General features: G+C 37.1%; 1 protein-coding gene across 1 annotated transcript in view; it reads left to right on the forward strand.

Moving 5' to 3' along the window:
• The window catches only part of TRPC6 (transient receptor potential cation channel subfamily C member 6), a 156,902-nt gene that overhangs the window by 69,764 nt on the left and 60,714 nt on the right, over positions 1–26,424 (forward strand). The window lies entirely within an intron of this gene.

The following is a 26,424-nucleotide window of genomic DNA, read 5'->3' on the forward strand; positions in this document are numbered from 1 at the left end:
TTTGAACTGTGGTGTTGGAGAAGACTCTTGAGAGTCTCTTGGAAAGAAAAGAGATCCAGCCAGTCCTTCCTAAAGGAAATCAGTCTTGAATATTCACTGGAAGGACTAATGCTGAAGCTGAATCTCCAATACTTTGGCCACCTGATGAGAAGAACTGACTCACTGGAAAAGACTCTGATGCTGGGAAAGATTGAAGGCAGGAGGAGAGGAGGATAACAGAGGATGAGATGGTTGGATGGCATCACCAACTCAATGGACATGATTTTGAGCAAGCTCTGGGAGTTGGTGATGCTGGAAACCTGGTGTGCTGCCGTCCATGGGGTCTCGAAGAGTTGGACATGACTGAGTGACTGAATTGAGCATGTCCATGAAAACAATTAATGTATCATATGCAGACATACACATATGCACATATACATACCCCATTTCACAAATGCATATAGTCTCCTGTCAATCTTGTATGTAGTACTGGACCTCTGTCATCAAAAAATATAAACTGTGAAATCTATGTTTTCTCTCAACATATAAGAACACTTGCTTGCTCAGTCCAATCATTGTGGGCATAAAATGATCAAGCAAAGTCAAAAGATTTACTTCATGAATGTTAAGTGTCCTAGAAGATTAAATTTTAATTTAATTATAGGTAGTGGTTTCAATTGTTTTTAAAATATTTTTTAAACTTTTAAAAGATTAAAAATAACTTACCAATTATTCTTAATTGGTAAAACAAGTTTAACCAAGACTTAGAGGCAATAATTCAACAGAGACTGCAAAGCCCAGGAACATCACTTGGCATTTTCAGGAGAAGTGACGATTTCAGAGGAAAATAAATGTTCTGCAGGAAGGGGGGTTCATGTTGGGATCGCATGCACACCCGTGGTGGATTCAGGTAAATGTATGTCAAAACCAATACAGTATTGTAAAGTAAAATAAAGTAAAAAAAAAAAAAAAAAAAGGAAATGAAAACCAAAGGAAGACATTACTTTTATTCCTGAAAATTTATAACTAATTAAATTTTTCTTGTATTGCTAGTCATATTTCCTTCTCCAGTTTCAGTACTATGATGTATAAAACATTGCACAACCTTGTACCTACACATTTTGAAATTGTAGCCTTTTTAATCCCATCAGCATTTGTGTGTATAGTGAATAGTATAATTCATTAGAAACATGACTTAATTAATTGTACTTTAAAATGTACACTGCCTATACTTTGGGAGATGTCTATCTAATAAAATCATCTTTTGATATCAGAACATTCTAGAAAGTATTTATATATACAATAAAAGACAATTTAGGCATGGCACATCTGGAAAAAGCCCACTCAGTAAAAAGTAACTGTGGTTATTGATCTTGATTTTAAAAAGGGGAAGGGAAAATAATATGTATAACATTTTTTGAAAATTAAGAAGCATATATAAGCTTCTAAGGACAGAAAATAAACCATAGATAGCTTATGTTCAGTGTTTAATACAGTTTCACGTGGAAGTTAGCACTCAGAGCTTTAATGGGGATGGTAGTGCTCCTCTCTACGGTGGAGGAAACAATTCCATTATTTTGAGGTGTCTGCATTATCCACATGAGTATTCATTGTTCAAAGGAGAGATGCAGAATGGGAAGGAGATTCATATTTATGCCTCTTCATTAATGTTTATATATACTGAACACTCTCCACATGCCAGAAATTGTGTGTGGTACTGAAAAAGAAAAGCTTGATTTTTGTCCTGCTTGAACTTACATTCTACCATGTGATGAAAGCTCTTTGTGGTAAGTACCCTACTATGCAGGCAGTGAGTGCAAAGGGCTATGGAGCACAGAAGGAAAGCCACTTCTCTTATCCAGGGGTCAGAGAAAGCTTTCCTGTGTGTTTCTCAGTCCCCGTTCTTGCTGCCCTATGTTAGGTCGTCCTCATCTTGCACCCAGCTTTTAGCTATAGTCTCCTAACTGATCGTCCTGCCTCGTGTCCTTGCTCCTGTCCACTCTAAATCTAATTTAGAAGCTTTCACTCTCCCCACATCACTCTCAGGATTACGTTCAAACACAGTATTATGTCTCAAAACATCTTTAATAGTTGGGATTCCATGTTCTTCCCATCCTAATCTCTAGCTATCTTGTTACACTTGACCCTAACATGTAACTAAACTACCTTAAGTTCCAAGGACACATTATGTTTATGCATCTCATCTGCCCCTGGTTCATGTACTTCCTCTTTTTGGAACATTCTCATCTCCTTTACTGCACCTGTACCTGGTTAATTCATTCTGTTAGGTTTCTGTTCAGATGTATTCATCCAAGCCAAAAAGATAAGTGTCTTCCTACTCTCTTCCCTTTATCTTGTCCTTTTCATTTAATCAATCATCAAATCCTAAAAATTCTAAGACTAAGCATCTTTACTGTGAATTATTTAAATTTTTCCTGCCTACTAACACATACCTGCAAGGTTGGTATTCTTGTTCCCCTGGTAAAACTAAAGCTAAAAGGGATTAAGTTGCCAACTCAGGAGCACACATTTAATAGGTCGCACATCTGGGGTGAAAATCAAATGCCATCTGACTTCAAAGCCAAAATGCTCTAGCACATTGCCTTTCTACTACCTTTCCAGACTAAACCATTGGGTGTTTGCTCCAAAAATGTTGTTACTTTAAGATGTTTAATTTAATTTTTTGTTTCTTCCATATTTATATAAAAATCAGTGGCTAACAAAATTGAGCACTAGACTTTTACTTTATATTTCTAAGGGATAGAGAGTGAGAAATAATTGACAAGTGATGAAGCAGATGCTTTCATTTTAAATAAAACAAAAAAATTATTTAAAAAGGATTTCAGGCTGATCTCACTTTATATGTAGAATCTAACAAAGCTGAATATACAGAGACATAAATAAAATGGTGGTTACCAGGGACAGGGAAATGGGATAAATGAGGAGATGTTGGTCAAAAGGTACAAAGTTGCAATTATGTAAAATTAATGGGCTAGAGATCTCAAGTACAGCATGATTATAGTTAATAATTCCATATTGAATACTGGAAATTTGCCAAGAGAGTAGACTACAGGTATGCTTACTCTCACAAGAAAGGTAACTATGTGAGTAAATGGATATGTCAATTAGCTTGACCATAGTAATCATTTGCTATGTGTACATATATCAAATCATCATGTTGTAAACCTTCAATGTAATCAATTTTATGAAAAAATACAATAAATTCTAATCAGATAAAAATGTCATTGTAGTTATGAATCTCTTATGAACAAATAAAAATTTTAAGATATTGCAAGCAAACTGTAGGAAATTCTACCACCCACCCACATATAACCATTGTTAGCAAATTTTCCTATATTTTGTAGATTTATATATAATAATGTATTCACATGTATCATACTTCCTGCTACTCCGTCTTTTGGGGGAAATGGAGAATATTGAAACAAAAGAATTTGACTTAAATACATTCAGATCTAAGGGATAAAACAGGCCTGACAGACATTGAAGTCCCTGTCTTTAGACATTCACCAGAATGGTCTTGATGGGTACACAGTCCAAATTTGTGAAACAGTCACTACAGTGAAGATAAAAATTAGTATGAATGAGAGACTACTTTCAGATTGGAGAAATGCTAGCTGACTTTCATTGAGTAATTAATCTCTTTTTTTAATTAATTTTTTATTTAATTTTAAAATCTTTAATTCTTACATGTGTTCCCAAACATGAACCCCCCTCCCACCTCCCTCCCCATAACATCTCTGTGGGTCATCCCCATGCACCAGCCCCAAGCATGCTGTATCCTGCGTCAGACATAGACTGGCGATTCAATTCTTATATGATAGTATACATGATAGAATGCCATTCTCCCAAATCGTCCCACCCTCTCCCTCTCCCTCTGAGTCCAAAAGTCCGTTATACACCGCTGTGTCTTTTTTCCTGTCTTGCATACAGGGTCGTCATTGCTATCTTTCTAAATTCCATATATATGTGTTAGTATACTGTATTGGTGTTTCTCTTTCTGGCTTACTTCACTCTGTATAATCGGCTCCAGTTTCATCCATCTCATCAGAACTGATTCAAATGAATTCTTTTTAACGGCTGAGTAATACTCCATTGTGTACATGTACCAAAGCTTTCTTATATCTCAAATTGACTTTGGCAAGCACAGAGCCTGTCTAGTTTGGGGAGATACTTCCAAATTAGCTATTATAATTTTAAAACCATAAAAGAATACAGAGGCAGAGAAGTGAGATAGAAGTGAAAGTTTGTCTCAAATGTTGACATGAGGGGGCAGAAAATTTCATGTGGAACCACTGTATCCATTTTTGATTTTTTAATGCATCAGAAAAATTGTAAACAACTTTTTTTCCATTTATATATACATTGCTTAAATAGTCATTGCAAGTAGAGAATATTTGAGTAGTCATTAGATACATTTTTATCACAAATGAATAGCTTTGGTCTTTTTCAATTTGTTCTGTTTCAGTTTCAGATAAATATCTGTGGACAGTTGTCTAACCTAAGGGGAAATACAGAACTTTTGCTTTTTACTGAATATTTCAGTTGGTTTTATCACAGAGTTAGTCTCCAATGATGAGTGAAATCTGTGTTTTATTTCTGCTGCAGTTGATTTGAAATGTTTCAGAATAAAGGCAAAACAACAGAGATTTTCAGATAAAGAAAGACAAGGGTCACTGCATAGCTTTTAGTTTTCTAATATATCTTAGAAACAATAAAGAACAAGAAAGAGCAAATAAAATTTCACAGAAACATACCCATGGTATAACTTGAAAACAAAGGGTGATCAAATTTCAAAATAACTGAAGTAAGAAAACGGAAAACAAACCTACTAAATCCTAGTGCAAGAGCACATCCTCCTGACAGTTCTGCTCTACCCTGGCCTTCTTTGTTTTGGCACAAGCAAGGGCACACCAAGAAAAACCATGGGCAAGAGAGAAGAAAGCTAGTGGAGAGTCTCAGGTTAATCTAAAAGCACTGTTAGAGAGACTATGCTGTGCTTAGTCACTCAGTTGTGTCTGATTCTTTGTGACCCCATGGACTGTAGCCTGCCAGGCTCCTCTGTCCATGGGATTCTCCAGGCAAGAATACTGGAGTGGATAGGCTATCCCTTTGCCAGGGGATCTTCCCAAGCCAGGTATCGAACCCAGGTCTCCTGCACTGCAGGTGGATTCTTCACCATTTGAGCCACCAGGGAAGCCCAAAAATACTGGAGTGGGTAGCCTGTCTCTTCTCCAAGGGAACTTCTGTACCCGAACTGGGGTCTCCTGAATTTCAAGCAGATTCTTTACCAGCTGAGCTACCAGGGAAGCCCCAGAAAGACTAAGCCTACACTTAGTCAGAAAAATACTAAAAAAAAAAAAATGTGCCTTGGTAGATCAGAGCATGAGCTCCAGGGAAAGAGCTCCAGGGTATATGTTGAGCATTCTTGAAAATGTATACCTTCTAGGAGGAAAGGCAAAAATGATATGAAAAGCCCCCTTTGGCTATTTATTAAGTAGTGAAAGATAAAAGAAGCCAAAAAGAGAAGTATCTGTCCAGGAAGACAATGGATAACCAAAAATTTTAAGGATATACAACCTGATCTCCAGCCACCAAAAGAGCAACAATCTACTCACCTATCTGAGCTTTGTGATATTAACAGAAGAAGGTACAATTGAACTAGGAATCTTGCACAATATAAAAAGGAACACAAAAGGTTCCAGTTGCCCTGCATCCATACCAAAATATGGTGTGATCATTGTTTTTAATTTTAGCCATCCTAACTGCAGCCATGAAATTAAAAGCTGCTTGCTCTCTGGAAGAAAAGTTATGACCAACCTAGACAGCATATTAAAAAGCAGAGACATTACTTCGCCAACAAAGGTCTGCCTAGTCAAAGCTTTGGTTTTTTCCAGTAGTCATGTATGGATGTGGTACTGTTGCTGCTGCTACTAAGTCACTGCAGTCATGTCTGACTCTGTGCGACCCCATAGATGGTAGCACACTAGGCTCCCCCATCTCTGTGATTCTCCAGGCAAGAATGCTGGAGTGGATTGCCATTTCCTTCTCCAATGCATGAAAGGGAAAAGGGAAGGTGAAGTCACTCAGTCGTGTCCAACTCTTAGTGACCCCATGGACTGCAGCCCACCAGGCTCCTCTGTCCATGGGATTTTCCAGGCAAGAGTACTGGAGTGGGGTGCCAGTGCCTTCTCCAGTATGGATGTGAGAGTTGGACTATAAAGAAAGCTGAGCACCAAAGAATTGATGCCTTTGAACTGTGGTGTTGGAGAAGACTCTTGAGAGTCCTTTGAACAGCAAGGAGATCCAACCAGTCCATCCTAAAGGAAATCAGTCCTGAATATTCATCGGAAGGAATGATGCTGTAGCTCAAGCTCCAATACTTAGGCCACCTGATGTCAAGAACTGACTCATTTGAAAAGACCCTGATACTGGGAATGATTGAAGGCAGGGGGAGAAGGGGATGACAGAGGATGATATGACCAGATGGCATCACCGACTCAATGGACATGAATTTGAGTAAACTCCGGGAGTTGGTGATGGACAGGGAAGTGTGTTGTGCTGCGGTCCATGGAGTCATGACTGAGTGACTGAATTGAATAAGTACGCACTGATATCACATAAATGTTTATCATTTGCATTAATTTAATGGCTAATAACATTGAGCATCTTTTCTTATGCTTATTTGTCATCCGTATTTATCTTTTGATAACATATCTGTCAAATCTTTGCTTATTTTTGACTGGGTTCTTTGTTTCATTGGGTTCTTTTTTTTCTTTTTAATCAAATTTTGTTATTAACTTTAAAAGTTCTTTATGTATTCTAGATACAAGTCCTTTATCAGGTAGGTAAATTGCAAGTCAGTGACTTGCCTTTTAATTCTATTAACAGTGTCTTACAAAAAGTGAAAGTTCTTCACCTTGATGAAGCACAATTTACTAATTTTTAAATTTATGGATCATTACTTTGGTGTCATATCTAGAATTCTCAAAATTGTCTAATTTGTAGGCATAAGGTAGTTCTAATATTCTATTATCCTTTTAACATCTGTAGAGTCAGTAATAATGTCACTTTTCATTCTTGGCATTGTTTCTAATCTGGTAGAGCTTTATAATTTATTTTTAATTGAAACATAATTGCTTTACAAATTGTGTTGTTTCTGCCATATATCAACATGAATCAGCCATAGGTATACATATATCCCTTCCCTCTTGAACCTCCCTCCAACCTCCCACCTCATCCCACCCCTCAAGGTTGTCACAGATTACCTCAAGGTTGTCACAGATTACCTCAAGGTTGTCACAGATTACTGGGTTTGAGCTCCATGCATCACAGAGCTAATTCCCACTGGCTATCTATTTTACATATGGTAGTATATATGTTTCAATGCTACTCTCAATTAATCCAATACTTTCCTTCCCCCACTGTGTTCACAAGTCTGTTTTCTATGTCTGCATCTCAATTGCTGCTCTGCAAATAGATTCATCAGTACCATCTTTTTAGACTACATATATATGTGTTAGTCGGAGAAGGCAATAGCAACCCACTCCAGTACTCTTGCCTGGAAAATCCCATGGACGGAGAAGCCTGGTAGGCTGCAGACCATGGGGTCGCAAAGAGTCGGACATGACTGAGTGACTTCAGTTTCACTTTTCACTTTGATGCATTGGAGAAGGAAACGGCAACCCAATCCAATGTTCTTGCCTGGAGAATCCCAGGGACGGGGGAGCCTGGTGGGCTGCCATCTATGGGGTCGCATAGAGTGGGACACGACTGAAGCAACTTAGTAGCAGTGGCAGCATATGTGTTAGTACATGTGATTTGTTTTTCTCTTTCTGACTCACTTCACTCTGTATAATAGGCTCTAGGTTCATTCACTTCATCAGAACTGACTCAAATGGGTTCCTTCTTATGGCTGAGTAATACACCATTGTATGTACCACAGCTTCTTTATCCATTCATCAGTTGATGAACTTCTGGGTTGCCTCCTAGCTATTGTAAATAGTGTTGTAATGAACATTGGGATGCATGTTCTTTTTCAGTTATTGTTTCCTCAGGGTAAATGCCCAGAAGGGGAATTGTTGGGTCATATAGTAGATTTATTCCTAGTTTTTAAAGGAATCTCCTTATTGTTCTTCAAAATGGCTGTATCAGTTTGCATTCCTACCAACAATGCAAGAGGGTTCCCTTTTCTCCATACCCTCTACAGCATTTATTGTTTGTAGATTTTTTGATTATGGCCGTTCAGACTGGTGTTAAGTGATACCTCACTGTAGTTTTGATTTGCATTTCTCAATGATGAGCAACGTTAGGCATCTTTTCACATGCTCATTAGCCGTCTGCATGTCTTATTTGGAGAAAGGTCTGTTTAGGTCTTCTGCCCACTTTTGATTGGGTTGTTTCTTTTTCTGGTATTGAGCTACATGAAGTGTTTATATATTTTGGAGATTAATAATTTCTCAGTTGCTTCATTTGTTATTATTTTCTCCTATTCTAAGGTTGTCTTTTCACCTTGTTTATAGTTTCTTTTGTTGTGCAAAAACTTTTAAGCTTAATTAGGTCCCATTTGTTCTTTGTTGTTGTTAATTTTTTTTTTTTTTAATTTCCATTTCTCTAGGAGGTGGGTCATAGAGGATCTTGCTGTGATTTATATCAAGGAGTGTAATGCCTATGTTTTCCTCTAAGAGCTTCATATTTTCTGGCTTTGTACTCAGGTCTTTAATCTATTTTAAGTTTATCTTCATATATGGTTTAAGGAGGAGTTATTCTTTTGTGTGTAGTTGTCCAGTTTTCCAAGCAGCACTTATTGATGAGGCTGTCTTTTCTTTATTGTATATTCTTGCCTCCTTTTCAAAGATAAGGTACCCGTAGGTGTATGGGTTTATTCTTGAACTTTCTATCTTTTTCCATTGGTCTATATTTCTGTTTTTGTGCCAGTACTGTACTGTTTTGATGACTGTAGCATTATAGTAGTCTGAAATCAGGAAGGTTGACTCCTCTAGCTCCATTATTCTTTCTCAGTATTGCTTTGGCTATTCCGGGTCTTTTGTGTTTCCATACAAATTGTGAAATTTTTTGTTCTATTTCTGTGAAAAAATTGGTAGTTTGATAGAGATTGCATTGAAAATGTAGATTGCTTTGGGTAGTATATTTATTTTCAAATATTGATTCTTCCAAACCAAGAAGATGATATATCTCTCCATTTGTGTCATCTTTGATTTCTTTCATCACTGTCTTATAGCTTTCTGCATACAAGTCTTTTGTCTCTAGGTATGTTTACTCCTAGTATTTTATTCTTTTTGTTGCAGTGGTGAATTGGATTGTTTCCTTAATTTCTCTTTTTTTAAAAATTTTACTTTATTTTACTTAACAATACTGTATTGGTTTTGCCATACATTGATATGAATCCACCACGGGTGTACATGCGTTCCCAAACATGAACCCCCCTCCCACCTCCCTCCCCATAACATCTCTCTGGGTCATCCCCGTGCACCAGCCCCAAGCATGCTGTATCCTGCATCGGACATAGACTGGCGATTCGTTTCTTACATGATAGTATACATGTTTCAATGCCATTCTCCCAAATCATCCCACCCTCTCCCTCTCCCTCAGAGTCCAAAAGTCTGCTCTATACATCTGTGTCTCTTTTGCTGTCTCACATACAGGGTCATCATTACCATCTTTCTAAATTCCATATATATGTGTTAGTATACTGTACTGGTGTTTTTCTTTCTGGCTTACTTCACTCTGTATAATCGGCTCCAGTTTCATCCATCTCATCAGAACTGATTCAAATGTATTCTTTTTAATGGCTGAGTAATACTCTGTTGTGTATATGTACCACAGCTTTCTTATCCATTCATCTGATGATGGACATCTAGGTTGTTTCCATGTCCTGGCTATTATAAACAGTGCTGTGATGAACATTGGGGTACACGTGTCTCTTTCAATTCTGGTTTCCTCAGTGTGTATGCCCAGCAGTGGGATTGCTGGGTCACAAGGCAGTTCTATTTGCAATTTTTAAAGGAATCTCCATACTGTTCTTCCTAATTTTTCATTGTTAGTGTATAGGAATGAAAAGGATTTTTGTGTATTATTTTTATATCCTACAACTTTTACCATATTCACTGGTTAGCTCTAGTAATTTTCTGGTGGCAGCTTTAGGGTTTTCTACGTAGAGGATCATGTCATCTGCAAACTGAGAGTTTTCCAATCTGAACTCCTTTTATTTCTTTGTCTTCTCTGATTGCTGTGACTAGGACTTTCAAAACTGTTGATAATAGTGGTGAGAATGGGCACCTTTGTTTTGTTCCTGATCTTAGAGGAAATCCTTTCATTTTTTCCTCCAGATAGAATTTTATAGATTGTATTGTTCTCAGAACAACAACAACAACAACAAACCTCTATATAATGCTGATACTGAAACTACACCCCCCCAATTTCCTATAGGCAGTCAATCTAGGGTATATCTATTCATCTTTTCATCCATTCAGCAGACATTTATTGAAAATTTACTAGATGCATTGAGAATACATTAGGTAAAAAGCCCATGCCTTCATAGAATCTACATTCTTGTGAGAGAAACAAATAATAAACAAGACAAATAAGTAGAACATGTTGATGTTGATGATATGCAGTAAGATGAAATAAAAGCAGAGCATGTTAGAGCTTTGGATTTTACTTTAAATAGTAACCAGAGAAGACCTCAATGAGATGGTGACTATTAAGTGAAGACTTGAACTCAGATATTAGGCAGAGCATAGAAGTACAAAATCACAAGCAGGCTTGTCACATAAAGGAAGAACAGTGAGATCAGAGTGGCTTGAGAAAAAGGTCTGAGTAGGGCTGGGCTCCATACAGAGAACAAGCACAAAGTCCAGATTGTGCCTGGCCTTGTACGTCACAGTAAGAACTTTGCTTTTGTTTTGAGACGGGGAGCCGTTGTAGAGTTTTGAGATGAGAGGTGACACAATCTGACTAATGTTTTAAAAGTATTTCCCTGACTGCTACTGTAGTAAAAATAGTCTTTCCTGGATGGTGGTGACCATATGAAATGAGAGCAGGGTGGAGACTATAGCAATGATTTAGATGACAGGGGGTCAGGACTAGGGTGGGAGCAAGGTATGCTCAGATTCTGGATGCATTTTAAGGTACAATTGAGAAGATTTCCTAATTTAAAGTTCTCGGGGTACCCAAGAAAGGAAGAAGTTAAGGATGAATGCCATCAGCAATTTTGTTTGTTTGTTTTTGAGTAGCTAGAAGATTGGAGGGCCACTAACTGAGAGAGGGAACAAGAGAAGAAAAGCAGAATTTCGCAAAAAGCATCATATTGTTGAATGTTTTCCTCAAGTTTTCATCTGACTTAAAGTTATTCAGTTTTGTCTCTACCCTGAAAGCTGTTGGAAATGAAGATAAGTATTCCATTATTTAAAATAAAGAAAGATAATCAAATGTAGTATTAACTGGAATGGGCCTTACAGATTCCTTTGCAAGCAAGAAAATGGAAGACCAGAGAGGAATATTGATGCTCTTCTCTGAGCTGAATTCACTACTCTGGGCTTCAGCTAAGAGATGAAGTTTATAGATCCAGCCACATGTTTTGACTTTTCTCCTTTATCTGGCCACAGTCTGTATGGAATAAATTCAATACCAGCTGTGAGACTGTCTGATAAATAAGAGGTGCTTGTTAAATTTAGTCTTTATCATAAGAAAATTCCTCTTAACAGGACCAGAAGCTAATTTCCTTTATTTTAAAATTTATCTTGACATAATAATATCTTGGAATGAAAATGAGTGAACAGTTCAGGGTTGTAAGAAGCTATTTAACATTGGGCAAGTTATTTTGGGCCTCAGTTTTCTTTAATAGAAAGTAACTTAAGGCAGAAAGTTGGAAGAGACAATTTCTAGGTGCCCTTCTAACATTTCCAGTCTGTGCTTCCACTATTATTGTTTTGGTGGATAAAGTGAAGTGATGCAGAAATGTATCCCATACATTCAGACATTTAAGTAACTAACATTCACTAAGTGACTGATGGTATTAATAAAGAATCACAGAGTAGTATGCCTAGAGGAACTATGACCCTTGGGCAGCGTTTTCAATTTTAATTTACTAGCATAGCAATTTAATGCAATTAATAAAAAAGGGTTTGTGTTATACCTATAGGAACTGAATTTCATTTTTACCATAAAAGAAGAAGGGTAAGCTAAGAATTACTAATCTGTGGAAAAGTAGACCCTTATTTTTGCTCAGGTGATATCAAATACTCTAGAGGTTAGTCAACTAGGTTTGCTTTGTGTTCTATCGAAGCAGTGGCTTCACTGGTTTCACTGAGTTTGTTTTTTTCCTTTTCATCTTACTTTAGGGAAGTCATATGACTTTTATAGCTCAAGTTGCCTTGAAAGTCCCATTTAAGGGAAGCTCACTTACCATGCCTCTGAAAGTTGAATATAGCTTCAGATGGAGATATAGACTTTCCCTCCGTGGCTCAGGATAACTAGTAGCTTTCAGTTAGCATGGCTAGTTATGCTATGGAGATTTCCATGTAATTTGGTGTTTTGTTTTCCTAAGATTATTATTTTTTAAAATACAGAGGAAAGAGGAGATAAAGCAAAGTCGGATAACTGACTTCTAAAGCCCTTATGGAATAATAAATAGGAGAAGGGCAAGGACCCTATTCTGTCTGAGGTGATTTGCCTTAACTCTGTGCAGCAGAGTCACGAGCTGCAGAAGGCCAGATGCCTCACCATGTGTCTGGCCAGATGCTACAGTTCAGGTGAACCCCTTGTTTCCCAGGACTCTGAGTGGTCAGTTGCTACCAACCCACAGGGATCCCTGTAAACCATCAGGGAAGCTGGAGACAGACAGTGGACGGAGGACTACGCTCTGCTGGTCCTGTCCAGGAGCCTCCCTCACCAGGAGAGTGGCAGAGTAGTTCCCTTTCCTTATTCTGCCAGGTTTGCACCAAGTACTTAGTTTTCCAAACAAACCTATATTATTTAGGGCAGACACAGATGGAATGGCTATAATAATAATGTTAAGAATGTTTAATGCCAAAGCAAGGTGCTGGTGTGGTGGTCACTTCTTGCAGTGTGCAGGGGAGATAGTAATTCAGAGTGGGCCACAGAGGTTTCCAAAGTTATCAATGGTCTATTCTTAGAGGGAAGGTGGGGTGAAGGGTTGGTAAATGGTGTTCATTTTACTGTTAATCTTAAAATCATAGCTCTTTTCAACATGTATGTTTCACAATAATAAAAATAAGATTTAAAAAGTGAAATACATCTACAAGCTATTTTATAATCTTGCTTTACTATATTTGTCATTAGTATGAACTTAAGGAGTATTTAGTGTATCATAACTAGTTCCAGGTACTGTAGAGAGTTCATAAACATTTTTTAGGGTATTAGTTTTTTTCAGCTATTTTAAAAAATAGAGACATTTCTTTGCCAACAAAGGTCCATCTAGTCAAGGCTATGGTTTTTCCAGTAGTCATGTGTGGCTGTGAGAGTTGGACTATAGAGAAAGCTGAACACTGAAGAATTGATGCTTTTGAACTGTGGTGTTGGAGAAGACTCTTGAGAGTTCCTTGGACTGCAAGGAAATCCAACCAGTCCATCCTAAAGGATATCAGTCCTGGCTGTTTGTTGGAAGGACTGATGCTGAAGCTGTGTCTCCAATACTTTGGCCACCTGATGTGAAGAACTGACTCACTGGAAAAGACCCTGATGCTGGGAAAGATTGAGGTCAGGAGGAGAAGGGGACGACAGAGGATGAGTTGGTTGGATGGCATCACTGACTCAATGGACATGAATCTGAGTAAACTCCGGGAGTTGGTGATGGACAGGGAAGCCTGGTGTGCTGCAGTCCATGGGGTCACAAAGAGTCAGACATGACTGAGCGACTGAATTGAACTGAAAAAATATAACAGCAACAAAAATAACACTTTTCCCTATTCATACCATTTCTGATCCTGATTGATCTCTGAACATTTCTTCATGTGTATAGTGGAAGTAACAATGCCAGTTTCACCAGCTGTAGGGAAAGTAAATAAAATGTAATTGATAAAGAGATTGGCACATAGTAAACCTTAGTAATGATCAATTCTTACTCTCCCAGTTCTAGTCAAATTAATTTAGTATATAGATTCATAAGAGTTTATCCAGTAATTTTGTTTATATTATTTTTTTCTTGAAAGATAATTGATGTGTAGGGCTTTGCAGGTGGGGCTAGTGGTAAAGAATCTGCCTGCCAATGCAGGAGATGCAAGAAGCATGGGTTTGATCTCTGGGTCAGGAAGATCACTTTGAGTAGGAAATGGCACCAGACTCCAGTATTCTTGCCTAGAAAATCTCTTGAGCAGAGGAGCCTGGCAGGCTACTGTTCTTGGGGCTGTAAGGAGTTGTATATAACTGAACAACTAAGCATAGCACAAACAACGTATAACACTGTGTTAATTTTAGGTGTACAATGTAATGATTTGACATTTGTATGTATTGCAAAATGGTCACCACAATAAGTTTAGTTAGCATCCATCACAACATATAAGTGCAAATCTTTTCTTGTGATGAGACTTTTTAAGATCTAGTCCCTTAGCAACGTTGTTATCTTTTAACTGGTAGTTTGTACCTTTGGCCTACCTCCTCCCGTCTTGACCCTACTTCCTACCTCCTGCCTCTGGCAACAGTTTGTTCTCTGTACTGATGAGTTTAGATTTTTGTTGTTGTTGTTATTTTGCTTTGTTTTGATGCTATATATAAGTGAAATTATACATTGTTTTCCTTTCTCTTATTTCACATAGCATAATGCCCTTGTCATCCACCCATGTTGTTGCAAATGGCAGGATTTTCTTGTTTGTTTTTTTTTTTTTCTAATGGCTGAATAATATTCCATTGCACACATACATCATGTTTTCTTTATCTATTCATCTGCCGATAGACACTAAATTTCTTTCTGTGTTTTGGCTATTGAAAATAATATTGCAGTGAACATGGGGGCACAGATACTCTTTTGAAATAACAATTTCATTTTCTCTGAATATATACCCCAAAGTGGGATTACTGAATCATATGGGAGTTCTATTTTTAATTTTTCAAGGAACTGCCATACTGTTTTCCATAGCAGCTCTATCAATTTACATTTCCAACATTGCATATGTGTTTTAATCTTATTTATATAACTTTTCCTTACAAAGCTAGAAAAAATAGTAACTATACAGTGAACTAACAACTTTACTTGACACAATTGGTGTGCTAAAAATCAAGCTCTACCAAACTGCCATATTTCATTCTCACTGATGTTCATGGACTGTATAGTCCATGGGGTCACAAAAACATGACTGAGCAAATTTCACTTCACTTCACTTCATTATCACTGATGGTGGACAAATATATTTGATTTTATTACAAGTAAAAATTACTTTCAAATGCAATAGAATAATAATAACAAGACTATTCTTTGAACACATTATTTGTAAGTAGTAAATGCTTTACATTCTTTACCTCATTGAGAATAATAAGAGTACTTACTATATAAGGTTGTTAAGATTACTTGAGTTAAGACTTGAAGAACACTTGTTACTATGCTGGGTCTATAACTAATATTTCCAAATAAAATACATACAGTTTTTTAACCCTCCCAGCAGTCCGGTGAATGGGATAATTATCATCCTTATTTTTGAGGAAGCCAGGGAGTCAACAAATTGGCACATTAGAACCTGTTACACTAGCATTTGTGCTTTAAAACACTGTGAATCTGAAGTATTTAATGAAAATGTATGATTTGATTACAGGATGAGGAAAAAAATGTGTAGCTTTGCAAAGTCTGATGTTGCTGTACTAGGAATGGTAAAGGACACAGTTATATAAATTAGTTTTGAAAGTCCCTGGGGGCAATATTTACTTATTTATGGTACTTTCAAATACTTTGCCTTATATTTCTAAGGAACCAGCCTATTAAAAAGAGAACAATTGTAAAGCAAAATAAAGTAAAAATAAAAATTAAAAAAATATGGATTATCACAATTATATATATAAAAAACAAAAGAGAGAACACTGAGGATTATTGGGTGGCTAAGCTGCTAAAGTACTCTTGCCTGGAGAATCCCATGGATGGAGGAGCCTGGTAGGCTGTAGTCCATGGGGTCGCTGAGAGCTGGACATGACTGAGCGACTTCACTTTCCCTTTTCCCTTTCATGCATTGGAGAAGGCAATGGCAACCCACTCCAGTGTTCTTGCCTGGAGAATCCCAGGGATGGCGGAGCCTGGTGGGCTGCCATCTATGGGGTCGTACAGAGTCGGACATGACTGAAGCAACTTGGCAGCAGCAACAGCAGCAAGCTGCTAAAGAATCTGCCTGCAATGTGGGATACCTGGCTTCGATGCCTGGGTTGGGAAGATACCCCGGAGAAGGGAAAGGCTTACCCACTCCAGTATTCTGGCCTGGAGAATTCCATGGACTGTATAGTCCATGGGGTCCCAAAGAGTCAGACACGCCTGAGTGACTTTCACTTTCACTAAGTAGTATCAAATGAGTATATAAAAATTGGTTGATTTAGCTATGTGACTATTTTAATATTTAGACATAAAATTATCTTATCCCACAAATTCATGATCTAAAAATATGATGTGTTGTTAGATTACATCCTTCTGGATGGGAGAAATCCATTCATTTTGTAGGAAGTTTACCAAGTATGGTTATATCTACAGAGTAGTCTGTCTATTTTGCCCTCAGCTACCTGAATGATGCAGGAACATTATGAAAAGTTACCCTTACTTGGTGAATACAGGATGTACTTTTCAAAGTTTAACTCCCTGCCAGCACAGGAAGCTTGTGCAGTATGGTTGAGACACACTTGATTATTGAGGATAAATGACAGTCTAACTGTACAGTAAAAAAAATTAGTTATTGATATGGAGTAAAAATTGGAGTGGGAAATGGCAATCCACTCCAGTATTATTGCCTGAAAAATTCCATATATAGAGGAGCATGGTGGGCTGCAGTCCATGGGGTCACAAAGAGTTGGATATGACTAAGCACACGCACACAGACACACATGGAATAAAATAGCTTTGGAAGCTTCTAGAAACGTGACAAAACAGGATGCTCTCCATTCATTTTTCTTTTCATATATGTTTCTTTCTATTACCTATTCATTCATGTGTAGATTCACAGACATTATAGACACAGCTTGTGCCTGACACTGTAAAGTGAAGATGAAATGGGGCTTTAAGAGTACATGTATACAAGAAGGGTAAGACAAACACAGTCAAGGGATGAAGAGAAAAGACTGGAGCATTATTTAGGAACAGTGCAAGCAAGAATGAAGTTCAGAATATGATGAAGATTAAAACAAAACTAAGGCAGTGAAAGTAGTAAGGGAAAAAACAAGGGAAGGCCAATCTGTAATTTTGGGCACATGGCTCAAATTTAAGAGATTACATTGAGGAAAGGAAAGCCATTTAATGACTACTTAGCTTCCACCTTGTTTATTAAACAGAACATCTTCAAGCTGGAAAGCTTTGAACAATTATAGTTAAGAAGGATTTAATGTCCATTAGGCTTAAGGCATCAAATTACCTTAAGCTGAATTGCATGAGTCACCAATTTCGTAGTATCTCTGCAAAGTTACATTATTTCCCCAGCTCCCCAGTTTACCCATTTAATAGCACTGAGTACTCAGAGAGGTGATACAGCTAGTAAATGGTCCAATCAGGATTCCCAACAAAGTCTGTCTTTCTTCAAAGCAGTGTTCTTCCCAGTACTTGGCAGAGCTCCCCAGACTTGCCTCAAGTTCTTTAGATCCCTAAAGACTTAATTCTCAGCAGCCATATATGTGTCCTTAATTTTTCCAAACTTGTGCACTTGAATTATGTAACCTCCAAATGCCTAAGAACAAAGCCCCTTGAGCTAGACACCTCACAGTTGAGTTCTGAAGCTTGAATCTCCTAAAACTAAATTATTAGCTTTTTGCCTTAGAGTTATCTAAATTTTCACCTTTTTGCCTAAGGCATACATCCTAAGTGTTGAACTAAGATTAGCAATGGAACCCAGACTCCAGCTTCTAAATCCTGAGTCCTCAACCTTCAATTAAACTGAGCCAGGGATAAGAAGCCCCTTGGGAGAGGGAACTCCAGTGCATTCCAGCCATAATGAACATCTTTCCATTTCTTTGGACTGCTGACTTTTCCAAGTATGGTTGTCTTTGCCTGGAGTGCCTTTTTTCCTCTTCTCTCCCTTCTGCTAACTTCTTCCTAGTTCTAACAGGAAGGAAAATTCTTCAGTTCCTTGCTCTTCATTTATAGAGCATGTTGTAACTTTTCTTTATTAATATGCATTATCGTGTGATTTTCAGTTTAGTTTTCTTCTTTCTGCCATGGCTTGAGTGTCTTTCCTTGAAGTGTCCCTCATGTATCTAGCATAGTACCTGGAATCGCAAATATTTGATCTGCTGAATGAGTGAACTGTTAAGATCATGATGGTTGATATGAGGCATGATAATGGTAAAACTATGCTGAATCAACAAAGAAAGACAGTCCACAATTTTGGTTTCTAAATCAATTAAACTGTGCACTGTATCCTTTAGTCATCTTTCTCTACATTTGTACTCCTTTATACATTCTGGGTACATATAGATTTAAACCTGCATTGTGAGCAACTGGATCTAGCCTCCAAGGAAATGTTGAAAGCATGTTTCAGACTTATTATTAGAGTCTAGCACTGTTAGCTCCAGCAGTTGGCAGCTTCAACTCATGCTAAACACACAATCTTAACAATTCTAAATGTTTCAGTGACATCACATTGCCCTCCTTCTCACCCTCACAATCAGAGCTATTCCTCTTAAGCCTCATAGGAACATTAACTGAAATGCAGATAGATGAATCTTAGTTAAAGGCTAATTTTTAAGATATTGGACTGCCTGAAATTGAATGTGGGTATCTCTCCTGACAGTTTATAGAAGGGAAAAAGTAAGCTTAGAAAGGTGACAACTAATGATGCATCAATGACTCCTAGAAAAAAAAAAAAAATTGCAGACTTACAATTTTCTATGTCCGTTTTCATCAGTGATTTCTGAAGGAGAAAATCATGGCAAAGTCAAATTCACCTCCAGAGCATGTGTTGGGTGTTGTTGGTTTGCTCTCATGGCCTATTCTCCACCTTTGCACACTGCCCTGTGCCCGAGGGGTTGGCATCAGTGCAAACCTGTGTGGATGGCTTCAGTGTGCTCCTTACCCCCAGGTTTTGGGTTGGGTGCAGCCCATGGGAAGGCCCCTCTGAGATACTAGAGGGTGGGAGAGTGAGGTCAGAATATCAGTTCCCCCGATTTTTTCTTGAGGGTTGGCTATTACCCTCAACTAAAGGCCCAGAAACACTGTCAAGTGGGCCTTGCCTTAGAGTTACCCTATTTAACTGCTTCTAAATTTTCCTCCTTTTGCCCCTTCAGTCTGAAGCCTCCTTTGTCCTAGACCAAGTACTGCAAGGCACCATGGTAGATTTCTCCAGCTCCTGCCACACAGTCCTAGTATCTCTTCATTAAAGTCCTCAGATTACCCAATTTAAGTATTCTTTTCCTGTCAGGAATCTATCTTATATAGAAGTTATTTTGGAATAGGAAAATATGCTTGTGTAATACACAGGACTATGATGGCTGTTGATATTGAGGCAAAGGGCTTAAAACTCTTTGGTGAGATAATTGGGATATATTTTGCTTGTATTAAACACAAACTTTTAATATCTCGAAGAGTACTCTGTCAAAACAAATAAAAAATCCATGGGCATTCTTTCTTTGAAAGAGCATTTCGAAGAAGGATGGCATGACACATGAAATAAACTACAAGCTAAAGGCTGAAAAGAAACAATGACATTTCAGATTTAGTTGTTTTTAAAAAATTCCATAACTGTTCCAGTATTTACTCATGTTTTCATTCTCTCACATAGTTGGCTTTCTAATGTATAAAAATGAGACGTCAATTGGTGGTAAAAATAGACAAAAATACATTATAAGCACAAGACATTTTTCAGTCACATTTTTGCTGACTCCCACCTAAAAGTGACAAGCAGTTCAGGCCTCTATCATTTCACAGAATACTCAAGCAGTGGTGTGATATTGTGTGACTAATCACATAGAAAGTCAGTGTTGGATGGACTAGGAAGAGTCCATGGGGGAAAATCGAAGCTGATTGAATCAAAATAAAGAACTGTTATCTTGAAAAGTACCTGGAGGGTAAAGGGATTTGATAATATGTTGTGAGGATAGGTAGTTCTGCTCTATGCATGGTGTCAAGGGTAGACAAGGAAAGCAATAGAGGTGAGATAATATTAGTTTTTTAAGGACAAGAGACTCCACTTCTGGATCATGGACAAGTCACGAGGATGCCAATTTTAAAAATATGCCTTTCAATTTTCTTTGTTCCCTATTGAACTTCCCGCTTATTTGAAATGAATATAATTATTATATGTACTCCAGGGCATGTTATGATTCAACCTTCATGTTGTATTCCTTTTTTTTTTTTTTTTTTTTTGGTAGGGTTGTATATCCCAATGATTTGCTGTTGGCTTAATAGCAAACAGGCTTTGGTTTTTATTCCTGTGACAAGAGGGGTTCATGCATTTGATGTTATGTCTGAAGTGTCTTCAGTGTGACTTTCTGCTAAGCACTGGGAATCCAGTGTTGAATAAGGCAAAATAGTCCTTGTTCTCATGGGAGAAAAGAAAACCACTACAGTCGTTTATTGCCCCCTCAGCCCCTTAGGAAGGACCAGAGGAAGCCCCAGAGGAAAGTGTGTGGCTAGAGATTAACTAGAATAAAAACAGTTTTATTACAAAATCAGAATAAAATTACTTTTATCATTTATCCTCCAAAAGTAGTATGCAAAATTGCTAGTTGAGTTGGTTGTTAACCTCTAATTATCCACATCTAATTTTTTCTGTGGATAATTGTGCACATAATAAAATATACATCCTAGAATTGTTTAATTTTCACTTTCCTATAAGAAGTCTAAAAGTCTACTCTTGTGGCTCTTCCATGCTGCCTGGAATAGTTACATGCCATTTATGGTTTCAGCACTTCTGCTTTAGTAGAACTGTGCTCTATTTAAATATTTCAAGGATTTTTGAAGCAAAAAATAAAAGTGAAGATAGATACTTAATATGGAGCTTAGTTTGTAGAGGAGCAGTTCCATTTGATAAAAGTGTATCATATTTGAACAGGATGTAGAAAATTACTGCACATGTTATGGCTTCAAACACACTGTCCATTTGACTCAGAAGCTAATTTGCATTGTTGGCATTTTCAATAGAGATGGGTTATTCCATCTCTCCCTATCTAGGGCAACAGGCACTATGTAGCCAACAAAAATAATCATAGAAATGAGGTATGTAAAAAAGGTTGTTTTCTTGACCTAATCAATATTTGAGTAGTATGGAGGCAGTGACTATTTATACTATTTCCTAGAACTGGTATTTATGTATTGTGATAAAGCAAATTATAAAATTATGGTCACAAAAATGTAGGTTACTAAACATCCAACCATGCTAAATATGGCTAAAGGGATGAAGAAAAAAAAAAATCTTAATAAGTATTTTTCTTAAATACAAGAACCTGCTTTTAAAGTGTGCACTTAAGGTGGAATGAAAATGTCTCTTTTGTTAACATAATGCTTTGGGCTATTGTTCCTATTTCTAGTAGACAGTTTTTCTAGGTTACATTTGTAATTAATATATAGTTCTACAATATAGCCTTATAAAATCCATTCTCAGAGAAGTACTATAATCTAGCAATGTCTAGTATCTTTCTTGAAAGGCTTCAAATATTTGTCATTCAAAAAGCTGTTACACATGTTGCTTTTGTGTTTGACACTTTAAGATTAAGCATCGCCACTTGTAACGAAATGCTATACATAGAGGCCTTTTGTTGCTTCTTTAGACTGCAGTTGAGGAAGACAAAGTGAAAGTGAAAATCGCTCAGTCTGTCCAACTCTTTGCAACCCCATGGACTGTACAGTCCATGGAATTCTCTAGACCAGAATACTGGATTGGGTAGCTGTTCCCTTCTCCAGGGGATCTTCCCAACTCAGGGATCGAACCGAAGTCTCCCGCATTTTTGGCAGATTCTTTGCCAGCTGAGCCACCAGGGAAGCCATTGAGGAAGACAAGGAGACAGCAAATCATGCATTTTGTCAGCATGCAAATACTTTCCCTTTGTCTCACTACCCATGCAAGGACTATTGCCTTCATTCTGCCTGTCAGAGTTTTCTTCCTAAAACAATCTTAAATGCCTCTATAAGCATGCTGTATCTGGCTTTTCTGTGGCAGAGTGCTAAGGAAATGATGATGATCCAAGCCTTTTTATAAAAACATATCTGAAATCTATGTCACTGCATATGATTAAAATTTGTGATAGAGACAGGAGAAGTTTTAAAACTGAAGAAAACATTTTCTCTGGAACTATCTTTGCTATTCTTCAAAAGGATGAAAGTTATAGTATGAAAATCATAATAGTTTAGAAGGATATTGGATATATCCTTAGTGGCATGCCAGGGTAGAACTTGCCATTATTCATATTAATAATAATAAAGTCATAAATCATTAATTTAGAAATTAAGAATGAAAGGTGTCACAACTCAGGCTTATTCTACCTCAGTGTAATTCAGTGCATGAAGCAGGGCACCCAAAGCTGGTGCTCTGGGACAACACAGAGGCATAGAGTGTGGAGGGAAGTGGGAGGGGGTTCAGGATGAGGGAGACACATATATACCTGTGGCTGATTCATGTTGATGTATGGAAAAAACCATTGGAATATTGCAATTATCCTCCAATTAAAATAATTAATAAATAAATAAATCTCAAGTACTCTTAGGTGACACCTTTGTCCCAGATTATGTAGATTAAAGCACTCTTGATAATTACAAGAATAGCCTATAATATCACATGGACATCAAGTGGGAAAGCAAACAATATTATTAGAACTTGAACATTTCCATTTAAATGCTTTCCACATTCATAATTTCAATTGAGCCTAGAAGTAATTCTGTAAAATAGATTGGAATAATTATTTCTGCTGATCTTATGGAAGGGAAAAGAACAAGAAAGAGGCTTGGTTCTCGACCTTTTGGTACTTGGTACTATTTTGTGTCAATTCTGTGTCTTTTTATTTTTCAGTTACACAAAAACCTTTCTTGCACTCCTAGCAATTTAATCTCACTTCTATAAATCCCCTGATCCTAGCTCTTCTCTCCTTTAATTTTACAGTTTTTCTTTCTCAGAGCATTAATCATATTCAGGAGATGTCTATCCTCCCCCTGATTTTTGAGCTTCCTCCTATCTACAACAGAATCTATGCAAAGTAATATATACAGAAGACAAGAGAGGAAGTGAAAGGCTAAAGAGGTTATTAGAAGCCAGAAAAGTCATAGAAAAAATTACTTTCTCTTTGAAAAGACATTAGAAGTAATATTTATTTTTTAAAAACTGAAAATAATATCAACTAAGGATCACTAGTTACTTGAGGCAAAACTTTAATATAAATTATAAAACAAATATAAAATAGAAATATAAAAACAAGCATAAAAAAGGAATAGGAGTAAATTCCCTGAAGTGTTCTGATCTGTATCAGAGTCTTTATCACTGATGTCCCCAGAATTAGATAAGATACTGAGTTTTCAAAAGCAGAAAAAAATATTATTTTTTTTAATGTGAGGAATAAAAGATGTCCTTGCAAATTAAAAAGTAATAGCAGAGGAAAAATTTTCAAAAGATATATTAAAGTTGAAGAAATATCTCAGAGTATTATACAAAGAGATAAATAATTGGAAAATAAGAGAGAAAAACGAAAATAAAGGATATTCCAGAATTACCAACATTCAAAAAGAAGGAGTTCCAGAAACAAAGGACCCTGTAGACAAGAATCAAAAATATCAAAGAGTGTTCTGTTTATGTTTTCTTCTAAGAGTTTTGCAGCATCTGGCCAAAATTGAAGCAAGGTTTTTTTTTTGACCTATCTTCTAGAGTAATGAAAATAAAAACAAAAATAAACAAATAGGACCTAATTAAACTTAAAAGCTTTTGCATAGCAAAGGAAACCATAAACAAGATGAAAAGACAACCCTCAGAATGAGAGAAAATATTTGCAAATGAAGCAACTGACAAAGGATTAATCTCCAAAATAAACAAATAGCTCATGTAGCTCAAAATCAGAAAAACAAACAACCCAATCAAAAAACGGGCAGAAGATCTTAATAGACATTTCTCCAAAGAAGACATACAGATGGTCAACAAATACATGAAAAAAATACTCAGCATCACTAATTATTAGAGAAATGCAAATCAAACTACAGTGAGATATCACCTCAAGCCATCAGAATGACTATCACCAAAAAAGGATGGTGTGTGTGTGTGTGTGTGTGTATGTGAAAGAGAGAGAGAAGGTTGTGAACATAGGGTGGGAGATTGTGAAAGTGACCTATATACTCAACTTTCACAATGGGAAGTCTGTAGGTAATACCAAATTTGGAAAATTAAGAAACAGCAATATTACCAAGTTATATGGATGTGAGGATTTAAATTATAAAATAATCAACTAAAATAGTTGAAATGTATTTCCTCTAAATATCAGGATGTGGAGAAAATGATGAATAAGGGCCTGCTATTTTCTGTAACAAGCTTTTCAAGTCTTTCAGCATGCACATGCATGGCTTGGATGCAGGTTAAAATGAATTGGAAACAAAACAATAGCTATAGAAAGAAAAATAGATGCATAAATAATTCCCTTATTATAGTACTTAATAAAAGCTATATATACATTATTTGAAGATCAATCTTAAAAATTATGGAGAGGTGAGAGGGAGGCTCTAGAGGGAGGGGATATATGTATACTTTTGGCTGATTCACGCTATTGCATGTCAGAAACTAATGCAATATTATAAAGCAATTATCCTCCAATTAAAAATTTTAAAAATTTACAAGTATCATAGTATGTTTGGCTATGGCCTCGACATCATTTTAAACAATTTACATAGCTGTCTTCTCAGTAAAACAACTTGGTTAGTTTTAACAGGCCGTCAATGGTTACACTGTTGAACAAAAATTTCTGAAAAAATTTTGTGAATATGGCAGAACATTCTTCAAGCTCCTTGGAGAGACACAAACTAATTCTGAGCTGCAGACTTTTGCTAACTCCTTTGGGCATCATACTGCCATGGTCAACATTGCCTGGAGCTTTGGTATCAAGATGGACAAGGGTTAGTTTGGAAAGAAAGTTAGCTTCTCTAGGCCTGGCCCCATAGAAGGGGAAGATGGTTTATGGGGATTTTGGGTCTATTTAAATTCTCTTCATACGGGGAAGTTTGTGTGTCTTTGAAGGAGGATGACTTTTGGAACATTTATACAGATCTGTGACATCAATCATCAGTCACACTTTTCTTCATTTCATACTCCCTCATAACCTGGCTGTTTCATATTCTGCAGGAACTTATCCTTGTTGGGTTTCCAGTTAGTGATAGTGACACAGCTTCAAGCTCAAAAAGACCTTAAGACATGAAGTTGTGAATCACTAGAGAAAAAAATCCCCATTTTAGCATTTCCTTCAGAGGGAGTATCACTTTTTCTGATCACAGAGTGAAAGCCAACATTGAAGGCTGGCCACCCTTTTGATCCTTCCCACTTAACACCTGGATCACAGCTTTTCAGGTTTCCAGTGATTTTTAGAATAATGCCTAGCAGAGTCCAACACATTTATTTTCCCTGTCAATGAAACCCACACTGTGGCATTTAATTGATCCCTCTGCTGGAGGAAGCTCCCCACCTGTACCTGGCCTTGTCTCCCTCTCACACTCTCTCACACTCTTTCCTTCCCACTTAACACCAGATGACATCTTTTCAGGTTTCCAGTGATTTTTAGAATAATGCCTAGCAGAGTCCAACCCATTTATTTTCCTTGTCAATGAAACCCTCACCATGGAATTTAATTAATCCCTGTGCTGGAGGAAGCTCCCCACCTGTACCTGACCTTGTCCCATTCTCCCCAAATACACTGTCACACTTGACTCCTATGCTTCCATTTTCAGCACATCATTTCTCTAGGAAGGTAGACTAGATGCCTCTGTGGTAGGTTTATCATGACAATTAAACAGCTAATAACAGGGTAATGCACTAATTGCCCATTTCTCCCTTTGGACTATAAGATTTATAAGGACAGAAACTTTATTTTGTTTTCACCATTGCTTTTTCCAGACCTTAAATAATGTTTGACCCTGGCATAGGAGGGACTCAATAAATATGTGTTGATTTGAGTGGATTTGTTATTTTCCTACTTATTTTTTATATTTTCACACACTATGTCATAATGGCAACATTTTGGTCTTTATCTATACCACATGTAAATGAAAAACACATATTAATCTGTATGTGCACGTCACAGAGAGATTATAGGAACTGC

The sequence above is a fragment of the Capricornis sumatraensis genome, chromosome 16 (assembly GCF_032405125.1).
Source record: "Capricornis sumatraensis isolate serow.1 chromosome 16, serow.2, whole genome shotgun sequence".
Lineage (NCBI taxonomy): Eukaryota > Metazoa > Chordata > Mammalia > Artiodactyla > Bovidae > Capricornis > Capricornis sumatraensis.